Source organism: Staurois parvus, unplaced genomic scaffold (genome assembly GCF_062004578.1).
Source record: "Staurois parvus isolate SC_StPar_1 unplaced genomic scaffold, SC_StPar_1.0 ptg000155l, whole genome shotgun sequence".
NCBI classification, from domain to species: domain Eukaryota; kingdom Metazoa; phylum Chordata; class Amphibia; order Anura; family Ranidae; genus Staurois; species Staurois parvus.
In genome coordinates, this window is record NW_028317951.1 from 19,034,491 (window position 1) to 19,048,734 (window position 14,244).

The following is a 14,244-nucleotide window of genomic DNA, read 5'->3' on the forward strand; positions in this document are numbered from 1 at the left end:
CTAGAGTTCACCAGATGTATATCCTCTACCATATCTAATGGTCAGCAGTGTAAATTACTGATGACCTTCTCCTAGAGTTCATCAGATGCATACCCTCCTACCATACATCTAATGGTCAGCAGTGTATAATACTGATGACCATCTCCTAGAGTTCATCGGATGCATACCCTCCTACCATACATCTAATGGTCAGCAGTGTATATTACTGATGACCATCTCCTAGAGTTCCCTAGATATATACCCTCTGCCATACATCTTACTTTCAGCACTATTTCTCAGTGGTGACCATCTCCTAGAGTTCCCCAGATGTATATCCTCTACCATATCTAATGGTCAGCAGTGTAAATTACTGATGACCTTCTCCTAGAGTTCATCGGATGCATACCCTCCTACCATACATCTAATGGTCAGCAGTGTATAATACTGATGACCATCTCCTAGAGTTCCCCAGATATATACCCTCTGCCATGCATTTTACTTTCAGCACTATTTCTCAGTGATGGCCATCTCCTAGAGTTCCCCAGATGAATATCCTCTACCATATCTACTGGTCAGCAGTGTATATTACTGATGACCTTCTCCTAGAGTTCATCAGATGCATACTCTCCTACCATACATCTAATGGTCAGCAGTGTATATTACTGATGACCTTCTCCTAGAGTTCCCCAGATGTATATCCTCTACCATATCTAATGGTCAGCAGTGTAAATTACTGATGACCATCTCCTAGAGTTCCCTAGATATATACCCTCTGCCATACATCTTACTTTCAGCACTATTTCTCAGTGGTGACCATCTCCTAGAGTTCCCCAGATGTATATCCTCTACCATATCTAATGGTCAGCAGTGTAAATTACTGATGACCTTCTCCTAGAGTTCATCGGATGCATACCCTCCTACCATACATCTAATGGTCAGCAGTGTATAATACTGATGACCATCTCCTAGAGTTCCCCAGATATATACCCTCTGCCATGCATCTTACTTTCAGCACTATTTCTCAGTGATGGCCATCTCCTAGAGTTCCCCAGATGAATATCCTCTACCATATCTACTGGTCAGCAGTGTATATTACTGATGACCTTCTCCTAGAGTTCATCAGATGCATACTCTCCTACCATACATCTAATGGTCAGCAGTGTATATTACTGATGACCTTCTCCTAGAGTTCCCCAGATGTATATCCTCTACCATATCTAATGGTCAGCAGTGTAAATTACTGATGACCTTCTCCTAGAGTTCATCAGATGCATACTCTCCTACCATACATCTAATGGTCAGCAGTGTATAATACTGATGACCATCTCCTAGAGTTCCCCAGATGTATAAAAAAGAAATCAAAGACTCCTCTCTATCTCTCTCCATGTGTTGCTTTGTGCAGTGCTGCTGTACGGTCGGGTGCAGTTCGAGCGGCCGCCAGCGGGGGCGCCTGGTGCTCAGTTTTGGCGCAGGCAGCACATTAAAGTTCCAACCTGTGTACAGGAAAACAGGGCTCTCTCCTACATCTCTCCTACATCTCTCCTCTCTCTCTCTCTATCTCTCTCTCTCTGTCGCTCTTCTGGTCTCGGCGTGCTAGAAAGCGGAGAGAGCGGCGTCCAGAGGATCCAGACAATCCCCGCTTCACCGAGCTGTGCTGAGCAATCCCCGGAGCAGTGTGGATAGCCGGGGTGAATGTTCCTGGGATGGAGAGGATGAGGAGAGCGGCGGCGGGGGCTCAGCCCTGATCCCACATCCATCCATCCATCGGATCCCCCCTCCATATGGATTGTAGTAGTGAAGGGGCAGTGTGTGGGATGCTGGAGTCTCCGGAGCGCTCACATTGCAGGGATCAGCGGATGCTGCAAGAAGACCTGGTGAGACTTCTCTGTCTGATACAATCAGGGGGCTCACAGGGGCCAGGGGGGCTCAGTACAAGGGGGGGCTGAGGGGGGAGGAGGCAGTGCAACCCCCCTTAACTTTCAGGAGTCTTTTTTCTGGGGGGGAGGGGGGCATTGCTGCATGTCCTACAACTGATGCTGGAAGACATCTGTAAAGGGATCATGAGGGATGAAAGAGCATCATCTGCTATAGAGCCAAGGGTCTTCTGGACCCACCTCTCTATATAGATATATATGTATATAGAGATCATATCTAGCGTAGTCAATGTTCTCAGGACTGGCAGTGCAGGGGTAAAGACATGCATTGTCTCTCAGTAATGGCAATCATGCAAAGAGCACCATGTACTATGGAGTCAAGGGGCTTCTGTACTCTTCTCTCTCTCTGTATTATATGCGTGTAGAAATTGTATGTGGCGTAGCTTTCGATGACTAATGGTCTTAGGACTGGCAGCGCAGGGGTTAAATGACATGTGTCTGTCTGTATTAGGGATCATGTAAAGAGGACCATCGACTACAGAGTCAAGGGTCTTCTGTACCCACCTCTATATATTCTACAAAACATATGTGGCATAGCCCTCAGTGCATACAGTTCTTAGGACTGACAGTGCAGGGGTTAAAGGCTGTAATAGGGATCATGGAAAGAGTATCATGTACTATGGGTCATTTGTGACCCAATCTCTCTCTCTCTCTCTCCCTCCATATCTTTCACTGCATATTGCTTTTAGGATTTTAGGACTGGCAGTGTAAGGGTTAAAGACATGCAGTGTCAGTCTTCATATACTTGTCAGTAGTAGGGTTGATGCCAAGAGCACCATGTTCTATAGAGTGAAGGGTCTTGTGTATCTCCAAGGATATTTGCAAGCAAAAGTCATATGTGGCATATCTTTTTCAAAGCAAAAGGTTCTTAGGACTGACAGTGCAGGAGGTAAAGACATGCAGTGTCTGTCAGTAATGGGAATCATGGAAAAGGGCACAATGTACTACAGAGCGAGGGGTCTTCTGTACTCCCTCATCTCTCTCTTTATAAGTCTATGCATATACGTCACATGTGGCTTGTCTTTCAATGCATAATGTCCCTAGGCCTGGCAGTGCAAGGGTTAAAGACATGTCAGTGTCAGTCTTCATATACTTATCAGTAATGGGGATCATGCCAGGAGCACCATGTTCCATAGAGTGAAGGGCTCTTGTGTATCTCTATAGATCTACGCATATATGTCATATGTGTCATATCTTTCAGTGCATCATGTTCCTAGGCCTGGCAGTGCAAGGGTTAAAGACATGTCAGTGTCAGTCTTCATATACTTATCAGTAATGGGGATCATGCCAAGAGCTCCATGTTCCATAGAGTGAAGGGCTCTTGTGTATCTCTATAGATCTATGCATATATAAGTCATATGTGTCATATCTTTCAGTGCATCATGTTCCTAGGCCTGGCAGTGCAAGGGTTAAAGACATGTCAGTGTCAGTCTTCATATACTTATCAGTAATGGGGATCATGCCAAGAGCACCATGTTCCATAGAGTGGAGGGCTCTTGTGTATCTCTATAGATCTATGCATATATAAGTCATATGTGGGATATCTTTCAATGCATCATGTTCCGAGGCCTGGCAGTGCAGGGGTTAAATGGCATCTGTCAGTGTCTATCTCCATATTTTGGTGAGCAGTAGCGATCATGCAAAGATCATAATGTAATGCAGGGTGAAGGTTCTTGTGCATATATCTATATCTCTCCTATCTTTAAATGCTGCTCTTAGGGCTGGCAAGGGTTAATGGTAGAGCTGTTATGATCAGCCTTGTGTTCTATCTCAAATATTATTATTTTTTTTTGTAACCTGATGACATGATTGCTATTTAGGATTTCCTTTAGCACATGCACATAGCTTCGATGGACCTTTTGGCCCAATTTTTTTGGCAGACGAATGTTGCTTTTAGGATTTGCCTTTCCGGATGTCTGAGGTTTGCTGATGCCTCACCCCCCCTCTAAAAAAAAAAAAGATAAAATGAGAAAACAGCGACATGACTTCACCCCATCCAATCTGTGCAAGCAGTTTGTTTCATTTTTGCATTGCTCCCTATTGCACTGCTGAGGCTTCTAGCTGCATGCAAAGACTAGGCTTTTGGGTATAGGGAGGGTTAGGGAGGATTGTTCAGACTTTTTAAAAATATCTCTAAAAAAAAGAGGTTAATCAGCTTCCTATTTTCTAGAGAATTTAAGAATAAACATATTTAGCATCTTTGCTTCCTGCCCCTGGATGAATGTATTTGGAAATGTGCCGTATTGTCTAATGCAGTGAATGGGTCCTATTTAAAAGGCATGTCAGAAATCAGGCACTGGGAAGGAGATGTGTTGATATCAAAACTAATTAGGAATCTCTCTCTTTTTTTTTTTTTTTGACCGATTTTTATGCTTCGTAAAAAAACATTGAATGAAGAGAGCTATTTTTAGTGAAAATCCCCAGCCACAGATGTGTTTTTAGAAGCAGCACCAAGCTTTGTTTGAATGATATTTAGCTGTATGCATTCAAACCATGACTGTAATGACCAGACTATCCTTTCCATCAAATCTTCAGTGTCAATTAGATGCTTTTTGTAATCCTATAGATTCCATATTAAACAACAGAAAACTAGACATAGAGGGATTGTGCAGATTTATTCATGTGATATGGCTGAAATGTCATTTTCTGTGTATTGGTGTCCTTAGAAATGCTTTGCTTATACATTATTAATTTTTTGCCATCCAGCAACAGTTTAAAAAAAAAAATGATTGCAGCATGCTCATTATATCCATGAGCTTGTATCTAAATCCATGCAGCCAGCCATTTATTAAATACTTCATGTGCTCCTATGCTGAAACCCCATTGTTAAAGTCAAGACGTATAAATTAAACTGGGGCATCATGTCTGTGCTAGACTGTACACTGTAAATAAAATCGCTGCAAGATGTGTCGAAAGAGGTGAACTTTTCATTAATTTTTAAAAAGGTGGATGCCGTCCGTAATAGGTCCTTAAAATTCATTGGCATTATCTCTTCTGTCTGCAGAGGATGACTTAAATCTAACATATTTCTTACAGCTGAACTCGAGCAACCTCCTGTCATCTAGATTACATTCTTAAGTTTCATTTTTAATGCCCTTTACATGCTCATTATTTGAATCCCTTTGAAGCTGTGTGTCTGCCTTGCTAAATGTTAGGATCAATAAACAATAAAAACTCCAAAAAAAAAAGAGGATGGCAGTTGCATGCTTTTATTTTCTTTATCTTCGTGTGCTTGGTGATGTCAGGCTCCTTCATTTGTTAGCATGAGCTCACATGCAGCATCGTAGAGTGAGACTTCTAGGTGATTAGAGGTCCAGTGCTGGTAATTGCATTTTGAAGCACACATTGTACATGTGATGAAATAATAAAGGCCATCCATCAACTCTGCCAGGGTGCAGTGTCATGTCCATAAAACAACGGTGAGGCACCCTTTGAAGCAGTTTATTTGGCGGTTTATCTTTCATGGAGCAGTCCTGTATAGCTCCTCCAGTAATTCTAGTAAGTGGGATGCTGTATTTATGATGCTGTGCTGTTGTGTTTTATTGGTGGACCCAGAGAAATATGAAGGTTGGATGGAGGTCCTATTATACTTTCACTGGGGTAGATTGTGAGTTTGCACTTAAATGCATTGGCTAAATGTAAACTGTTACATTACAGGTGGATCAGCTCTGGGAATCGTTACAAAGAAATATCTGTGAACTTTGGAAAGGCGTATAGCATATACCAGTTAGAACAGGCCTTGTGTCTCATGTGCTGCAATAGATATGGCTGGGAAGAGAAGGGTAAAAAGATATTGAAAAGCTCCTACTGGCAAGTGTTCTTGACTTCCATTTGGGCCATTGTGGGTCAATAGCCCCTGGAAGCAGTGAATTGTTTGCATCTCTTTATTATGCTGTTTTTCTATATGGTGAATGCCTGACATCACTGGATCACTGGACTGCTCACTGATCACTGCTTCAAATATTTTAAAATGGTTCTAAAGCTCACAAGTTTTTTACTTTAATGCATTTTCTGCATTAAGGTAAAAAAAACCTTCTGTGTCTAGCAGGGGCGGACTGACCATTCAAACACTCGGGCACTGCCCGAGGGCCCAGGGTCAGTAGGGGGCCCCATGAGATGCCCCTGATAGCTTTCATTGGCTTTTTCATAGGCTTTTTTGGGTGTTGGTGAGGACACAGGGGCCCCATGATCCCCTATTGCCCGGGGGCCCCATGAATTTTCAGTCCACCCCTGGTGTCTAGGATCCCCCCAGCGCTCCTTATAATTACCTAAGCCCAATGTCGATGCAGTGGTGTGCCCAAGAACAGCATCTCTCTTTGCTCTCTCCCTGCTAACAGGACAGAAAGAAAACAGCAGGAACTATTGGCTTCTTCTGCTGTCAATCCAATCCTATGGTGAGGGAGCTAGGGGCGCTGTCTGTGTCAATAGATGCAGACAGCAGGGCTCAGGATCGAGCCCGGAAGAGTGCCCCCATAGGAAGCAGCTTCCTATAAGGGTGCTTGCTGAAAGGGAGAAGCTAGGAGCACTGGTGGGAGACTCCAGAAGAAGAGGATCAGGGCTGTTCTGTGCAGAACAAATACACAGAGTAGGTAAGTATACCATGTTTACCGTAATTATTTAAAAAAAAAAAACATTTTTGTAAGGTGTAGAATCATTTTAACAATTGCATTCACCATGGAGAACAGTTTTTTATTCTATTGGACACATGCACACTTTATATTTTCAGTTATTTCCTATGTTGGGGGGTACAGTGGTCATTAAATTACAGTACATACATCTGTGATTGTGAGATAGAAACCCAGGCAGGCCTGCAGTCTAGTATAACACTGATGTGGCAGGAAAAATGGTTCAAAATATGCATTTTGGTGTAAACGTTTGCTGTCAGCTATTGGACCAGTCCTTATTTTGGGAGCTTTAAAGGCTCATTCATACCATGTGAACTGAGATTGCACTAGGCAGCTTTTCCCAGCACAGTCCCAGTGCAAGACAAGGGAAATAAGCCTTGCTTCCAGTGGTGTCAGTTCACATGACTGTGTTGCAGTGGGGTACACTGGAAAATAGTAATGCAGGCAGCACTTTTTTCAGAGCAGTGTTTTACGGAGCAAACTACTCTATTACAATGCCGCTGTGTGAATAGAACTTTATTAAATGTCATTTTGACATTTGAATACAATTCGTACAAAAAAAGGAAATCAATGTGCACCAGGATTGGCGCATCAGCACTGTTCTTGCCAGTGGACATACAATAAGCGCAGTTGTCTGGCGTGAGCATGCCATAACCTTCAAATAGAAAATTCATTATTTTTTTGTGTGTTATGTTAGATAGCTCCCGATTACAATATATAATGACCAATTGGTAGTCCTTTTTCCCTTCCTCCCCACCCCCAGACATTGATTCTTTAAGTCCCAGGCTTGCTCTGTAAAATGACCTTGGTAAATACTCTGGCCTAATAGAAAAGGAGGCCAGATTACATATACCATGGATTAAAAATCTCTATGGCACCCCTAGCTACGTAGCTAATTAGAATCATAATAGATTGCTTAGGGTAGACAAAATTTCTATAATTTACCATCTTCAGGTACAGAAACGGGAACTCTGCTTTCATTAGCAGATACTAGTAACCTGTATGTCTTTAGCTATTGATTATTTTGTGATGAAAAGCTCATCTGGAACAAGAAAATCAGTCCTAATCTGATTCTTATTAAATTCTAGCCAGATTTTGCATGCAGTAATGCCTGTTCTAGGTGGTAATAAGGCTTGTTCTTGATGGCAGTAAGCATCAGTATTGAGTTGGAATTGTAATGCTGGAGACAGAGCCGTGTCTCAGCTGTCAAGCTGTAGCTAGCATTAGTAAACATCCAGCCTGTACCACTATCATTGTATTAAGCTTTTCCATATTGTTATTAGTCTTGCTGGCTTTTTATATATAGCGTCTTTTAACAATTCTCCATATTGTATGAGCCTGTACTCTCATTATACCAGTATTTGCTGTCATCATTTCAGCCCACATTTCCTTTTCTGAGAACTTCATATGCAATCCATCCTCTGCCTCCCAGTTGCTGCTTTATATCCCACTGAAAGGACATTATGAGGTCTACCTTTCAGAGTTTTAATGGAACTCTCTGCAGAAGGCGGCCATGACCCTTTCTTCTTCAGTGATCACCAAAACCCCTCCACAGCTGAGTTTGGATTGTACAGAGTCCAGTTAGCATGCTTTATCCTTTAGTGTAGTAACAGAAGGTTTGTTCTCACTGAAAGGACCCATGAGGTCTGCCATTCAGAGTACGTATGGAACTCGTTGCAGAAGGCGGCCATGACCCTTTCTTCTTCAGTGATCACCCAAACCCCTCCACAGCTGAGTTTGGATTGTACAGAGTCCAGTTAGCATGCTTTATCCTTTAGTGTAGTTACAGAACGTTTATTCTCACTGAAAGGACCCATGAGGTCTGCTATTCAGAGTACGTATGGAACTCGTTGCAGAAGGCGGCCATGATCCTTTTTTCTTCAGTGATCACCCAAACCCCTCCACAGCTGAGTTGGGATTGTACAGAGTCCAGTTAGCATGCTTTATCCTTTAGTGTAGTAACAGAAGGTTTGTTCTCACTGAAAGGACCCATGAGGTCTGCCATTCAGAGTACGTATGGAACTCGTTGCAGAAGGCGGCCATGATCCTTTATTCTTCAGTGATCACCCAAACCCCTCCACAGCTGAGTTGGGATTGTACAGAGTCCAGTTAGCATGTTTTATCATGTAGTAGAGTACAGAAGGTTTGTTCCCACTGAAAGGGCCCATGAGGTCTGTCATTCTGAGTACTAATGGAACTCTCTGCAGAAGCTTGCCAGGATCTTTTCTTCTTTAGTGAGCACTGAACCTCTCCAGAACTCGGTTGGGATTGTACAGAGTCCAGTTAGCATGTTTTATCATGCAGTGGAGTACAGAAGGTTTGTTCCCACTGAAAGGACCCATGAGGTCTGTCATTCTGAGTACTAATGGAACTCTCTGCAGAAGCTTGCCAGGATCTGTTCTTCTTTAGTGAGCACTGAACCTCTCCAGAACTCGGTTGGGATTGTACAGAGTCCAGTTAGCATGTTTTATCATGCAGTGGAGTACAGAAGGTTTGTTCCCATGGAAAGGACCCATGAGGTCTGTCATTCTGAGTACTAATCAGGGGCGGACTGACCATTTGGAAACTCGGGCACTGCCCGAGGGCCCAGGGTCAGTAGGAGGCCCCATGAGATGCCCCTGGTACCTTTTTCATAGGCTTTTTTGAGTTTGGGCAAGGAAACAGGGGCCCCATGATCCCCTATTGCCCGGGGGCCCCATGAGTTGTCAGTCTGCCCCTGGTACTAGTGGAACTCTCTGCAGAAGCTTGCCAGGATCTTTTCTTCTTTAGTGAGCACTGAACCTCTCCAGAACTCGGTTGGGATTGTATAGAGTCCAGTTAGCATGTTTTATCATGAAGTGAAGTACAGAAGGTTTGTTTCCACTGAAAGGACCCATGAGGTCTGTCATTCTGAGTACTAATCAGGGGCGGACTGACCATTTGGAAACTCGGGCACTGCCCGAGGGCCCGGGGTCAGTAGGGGGCCCCATGAGATGCCCCTGGTACCTTTTTCATAGGCTTTTTTGAGTTTGGGCAAGGAAACAGGGGTCCCATGATCCCCTATTGCCCGGGGGCCCCATGAGTTGTCAGTCCGCCCCTGGTACTAATGGAACTCTCTGTAGAAGCTTGCCAGGATCTGTTCTTCTTTAGTGAGCACTGAACCTCTCCAGAACTCGGTTGGGATTGTACAGAGTCCAGTTAGCATGCTTTATCGTTTAGCAGATTAAGAGAAGGTTTGTTGGTGTTTTGGCAATATATGTTTTGATATAGTAGGTGTCAATAATTATTTCATTACTGTAAGGGAGCAGCATGATAACTCATAGTAAGATGTAGAGTCAAACCTTGAAGGCTCGATATGTATCTCCATTTAGAGCACGGGTGTCAAACTGGCGGCCCTTCAGTTGTTGCCAAACTACAAGTCCCATGAGGCATTGCAAGATTGACAGTTACAAGCATGACTCCCAAAGGCAGCAGCATGATGGGACTTGTAGTTTCACAACAGCTGGAGGGCCGCTAGTTTGACACCCCTGATTTAGAGGAAACAGACACTGGGCAGATAGCATGTTTTCTTGTATCGCCCAAAACTCAGAGACTGTGATCTGATGTTCTTTTTAAGTAGGACTGAGCAAGAACAAGTGATGATATGCACAGTACCACTATACAAGCATATAGTAATACTGCTGTTATCTAGCTGATGAACTTTGATTGGTTGCTAAAGGTTACAGAATATTACACATCTTTAACTTGCCTTATTGTGTAAACCTCTATATGCAGTACTGGTTAGAAGATGCTTACAGTCGCTAATGTGTATGGTGCCAGAAAAAAAATATGGTACCTCCCTTACATTCCAAAGATTTGAAAGAAAGTCTGATTTGCTTTTAGAAATCAATACAATTGATTCACAGTGTGGGTCCATTTGTGTCCTAAATCCATTATAGGTGAGTTATATTCAGTTATATCCTTCTATAAGTTTTGATGTCCTCCACCCTTGTTGATATAGCAAAAGCAAACTTTTCTGTTGAAAGGTTTGGTGCATGCCAGTGCAGTCGTTTTGTTTACTTCTTTTATTAGGCTTTTATAACAATTTGATACTCATAAAATGTCCTTGCTTATTTTTATTAAACATTAAAAAAAGGTTAAACGTTTCTAGACAACAATCAATTAGTAAACTGCTATCTAAAAACATTGCAACTGTGCTAAATTAAGCAAGTCAATGCAGTTCATGTTAGCAATACAGCCAGAGCTGATCAGTTTTTTTTGACACCTTCATGTCATTACAGAGATCTCAGAGCAAGAGGGGTATCTTTTGGCTCTAATACCTAATAAAGGTACCTAATAAAATAAATATGCAGGTTAATTACCGTTAGCCATCATCCTAAGGCTACTTTTAGAGGCAAAGGAGTTAACGTTCATTTTTACAGTTACAATTTGGGATTAGGCATTATTTTCATGTTATGTTTTAGGATTCAGGTTAAAGTCTTTAGGGTAGGGTTAATTTTAAAATTAAAGTGTCACTAAACCCACAACAGTAAAATCAGTCTGTATATGCACTAAAGCATGCTTGTTATACTCACTGTGGAACCTAAGGTGTCAATCTTCCACGTTGTGTTAAAAGGATGTTTGATCCTGTCTTCTCTTATCCTCCCTTTCTTCTACTGTTCCCAAACCATCTGCTGATAAAACACAGCCTTGGGGGAAAGCTGCACATGCTCAGTTTGGTGTGTATTGCTATAGAATGTTTTTTTCTTGGGAGAGTGCATGTGATCAGCACAGGGCCAATAAGCACTGTCCAGACACAGGGTCAGAGGTTATGCAGCCTCATAGGACAATCAAGGGAGAATAAAAACTCCTCCTACAAGCTTTAACCAGTGCTCTGGTGGACACTTATAGAAGTATCAAGACTGCTATACTGTATACTGCTGATGAGAAAAGGTATTTATCAGTTTATGTAAGTTTTGATGTCCTCCACCCTTGTTGATATAGCAAACTTTTCTGTTGAAAGGTTTGGTGAATGCCAGTGCAATCATTTTGTTTACTTCTTTTATTAGGCTTTTATAACAGTTTGATACTCATGAAATGTCCTTGCTTATTTTTATTTAAAAAAAAAGGTTAAAAGTTTGCAGTGGCCTCGTTTGAAATAACAGTTTCATGTTATTAACGTAACCTGCATGAGTAAATAAACAATGAGTAGCAAAAGTGGATGACATCAAGTGGAATTTATGGTACATATAAGATATAATTTGTAACAATAAATAATACTTTATAGAACAAGTCTAGACAACAATCAATTAGTAAACTGCTGTCCAAAAAACATTTCAACTGTGCTAAATTGAGCAAGTCAATGCAGTTTCCTGTTAGCAATACAGCCAGAACTGATCAGTTTTGGCACCTTCATGTCATTACAGAGATCTCAGAGCAGGAGGGGTATCTTTTGGCCCTAATACCTAATAAAGGTACCTAATAAAATAAATATGCAGGTTAATTACCGTTAGCCATCGTCTTAAGGCTACTTTTAGAGGCAAAGGAGTTAACATTCATTTTTACAGTTACAATTTGGGATTAGGCATTATTTTCATGTCATGTTTTAGGATTCAGGTTAAAGTCTTTAGAGATAGGGTTAATTTTAAAGTTAAATGTCACTAAACCCACAACAGTAAAATCAGTTTGTACATGCAGTAAAGCATGCTTGTTATACTCACTGTGGAACCTAAGGTGTTCATCTTCCACATTGTGTTAAAAGGATGTTTGATCCTGTCTTCTCTGATACTCCCCTTCTTCTACTGTTCCTAATCCATCTGCTGATAGAACCCAGCCTTGGGGGAAAGCTGCACATGCTCAGTTTTGTGTGTATTGCTAGAAAAAAAATTTCTTGAGAGAGTGCATGTGATCAGCACAGGGCCAATAAGCACTGTCCAGACACAGGGTCAGGGGTTATGCAGCCTCATAGGACAATCAAGGGAGAATAAAAACTCATCCTACAAGCTTTAACCAGTGCTCTGCTGGACACTTATAGAAGTCTCAAGACTGCTACATTGTATACTGCTGATGAGAAAAGGTATTTAGCAGTTTATATTTACTAAAGTAATTGAATTTTCATATTCTGTGTACTGTGGGAGACCAGATATAGTGAATGCAGAGCCTTGGGTCTAGTAACACTTTAATGTTAAATGTTGGGGGTATGTTTCAGTGATACGGTTCTGACAGTCGGGAAGTTGAGTGTTAGGGCAAGTCTAGGGATGTTTATTTTTAATATGTTTTAAGCTGCGATCATGGCAATGTAATAAACTTTAAGAACAGATCCAGTTTAACATTAGTGCACACATGCATTATAACTGAAAAATTGTTTTATATAGAGTAGAAGAAGATGTTTCACATGTACTAATAGAAAATATTTTTTATTATGCAAAGCCATCATCATTAATTTAGTCATTTTTTTGTAAAGCATGGAAGTTTGCTAAATCTGTTAAATCCCATGTAATTCTGTTGAAGTATTTTAAGGCTGCTTATGGTCTTGGCAGTTAGATGGTCCACAGTACAACTGCACTATGTCTGGATTTAGTGTAGCAAATTGTTATACTAAAATATTGAAGGATTTATAAAAGCGCTTGAGTAAAGTGGCTGTGTTGTCCATGCCAACCAATTCAGTTATTTTTCCCTTTTCTGATCTGCACTGAAGAATGATAGCTAGAGTCTTGCTATTTGCTGCAGGCAACCACTATGTTCATGTTGCATCCACTATATGTAACCTACAGAGAAACTACCTGTAGTGATTCATCAGTATTTTTTCCCAATGGATAACACTGTATTTATTATTAAAGTGTTACTTACCCAGTATTCACTCTATCTGGTCTCCCACAGTACACAGAACATGAAAATGCAATTTGTTTAGTAAATATAAACTGCTAAATACCTTTTCTCATCAGCAGTTAGAGCAGTCATGTGACTTCTATCAGTGTTCAGCAGAGCACTGGTTAAAGCTTGTAAGAGGAGTTTTCTTTCTGCTCTAGGAGGATGCAAAACCCCTGGTCTTTGTCTGGACAGTGCCGATTGGCCCTGTACTGATCACATGCACTCTCCCAAGAAAAATAAAACCTCTCTAGCAATGCACACTAAACTGAGCATGTGCAGAATGGCTACGGTTCAGTCTGTCTTATCAGGAGATAAGACATGGAAATTTGAACAAGAGGAGGAGCAGAGAAGTCAGGATTAAATGGTCTTTTTACACAATGCAGAGGATTAACCCCTTAGGTTCTACAGTGAGTATAACAAGCATGCTTTACTGTATACACAGACAGATTTTACTGTTGTGAGTTTAGTAGCACTTTAATTGCTAATCCTATTGGTAAATTATAGTTTTTATACTGCGAACAACATCTATGCATTTTGGTGTTAAGTCTGTTCTACATTAACAGAGGTTCTCTCTTGTACTAATTTCAGACCCTAGTTTATAAAAATATAAGTAGGCCTGCCCATTTCTCATTTACTAGACCATACATTTTTCAACTGCCTGAAAAAGTAAGTTTTATCTGTTTCTGAATTAAAAGTGCATCCTTTGACAAAACATATTGTGGTTTTGGATAGAGTGGTGAGTGGCTTGCTGTCTGAATTCTTGCTGGGGAGATTCACTGTCTCTATATGTTTTAGGGATTGTGACTTGAGAACCTAATCCCAAACCTTCAAACATATAATTTTTCTAAAACTCCAAATGGAAGTTGGGTTTTTTTTTC

The 14,244-nt window shown here is 41.3% G+C and overlaps 1 protein-coding gene across 4 annotated transcripts in view; it reads left to right on the forward strand.

The window, feature by feature from the left end:
• NLGN1 (neuroligin 1) overlaps positions 1 to 14,244 on the forward strand; it is an 869,488-nt gene that overhangs the window by 260,729 nt on the left and 594,515 nt on the right. For 3 of the 4 annotated variants that reach the window (XM_089675526.1, XM_089675529.1, XM_089675530.1), the window contains exon 1: positions 1,459 to 1,853. The exons of the other annotated variant lie outside the window; for it this stretch is intronic. The gene's annotated coding sequence lies outside the window, so the exon portion shown is untranslated. Of the gene's footprint in view, positions 1 to 1,458; positions 1,854 to 14,244 lie in introns of those variants that run through there. 4 annotated transcript variants of the gene reach the window in all.